Source organism: Brassica oleracea, chromosome C5 (assembly GCF_000695525.1).
Source record: "Brassica oleracea var. oleracea cultivar TO1000 chromosome C5, BOL, whole genome shotgun sequence".
In the NCBI taxonomy this organism is placed as follows: Eukaryota; Viridiplantae; Streptophyta; class Magnoliopsida; order Brassicales; family Brassicaceae; genus Brassica; species Brassica oleracea.
In genome coordinates, this window is record NC_027752.1 from 40,001,382 (window position 1) to 40,002,507 (window position 1,126).

Here is a 1,126-nt window from a genome sequence, read left to right on the forward strand (position 1 = left end):
CGGCCTTATCTCCATGTTTGGGATGGTTTCCTTAGTAACCTCGGATTTGGATTTTGATTATCATTCTCTGCACCTTTCTTTTGTTTCCGACGATTCTTATCTTTTAGAACCTATTGGTCTACCACGTTTCATACATTGTCTAGACTCTGTAGCAACTTGACTGTGTCTCTTCTTGGACATTAAATTCGTTGGTGCTTTACAAGCTGGTTTATATATGACTTAGTCATTCTTTTTCGGGTCAGCAAATGTGTCTGGCATTTGATTAAATAGCTTTGTAAATGTATAATATTTGGATGTCTATTTCAAATTCTTTAGTCTGAGGATCTTGCCAAGACATTGATGGTTGATTCCATTCTATTTCTTTTACCATTCTTTTACCAACTTTATTATTATTTTTTTCTCCGTCTGGTCTTTGATGAGGTATGTTTCCTGGCCTCAAATATAATCACCCATAGTTGCCTCAAAGTATTTTATTATTGTGGGAGAATCATATCCAACATATATCCATATCCTCCTTTTGAGGTTCTATCTTAGTTATATGTGGTGGAGCAATTAGTACATAGACAACACATCCAAATGTCTTATGATGAGGTATGTTTGGCTCTTGACCCGTTAATAATTGTGATAGGGGATATCTACGCTCACTAAATGGCCTGATGCGTATTAACTTAGGTGCATGTAAATTTCGTGTGGCCCAAGCTGTGAATGGGAGTTTTGACCTCATAAGTTATGGTATATCAATCAGCTATTTGCGTTTTAAAATATTTTGGCCAAGTCGTTCTTGGTATGGACATGTATCACAGAATTGTTCATACTTACCCCCATGGACATACTATAATCATTTAAACACTTGGGACATGTATTCACCAGTATTATCTAGACATATAGTCTTTATTTATGAAAAAGGGGCCGTAGCCGTTTTACTGGTGATGGCCTAATGAGTTCCCTTGTGTACATGCTATACACGTGAGATTCATTGGGATAACTCTTCTTATCTTTTAATGTGTGCCTTTTGAATATCAATTTTCGCATCATGTTTGGACCAGGATGGCCAATCCGGTCGTGCCATAAAGTGTATATTTTCGCAGGCTTTTAGCCTCTATCATACTGATCTATGCATAGTCTA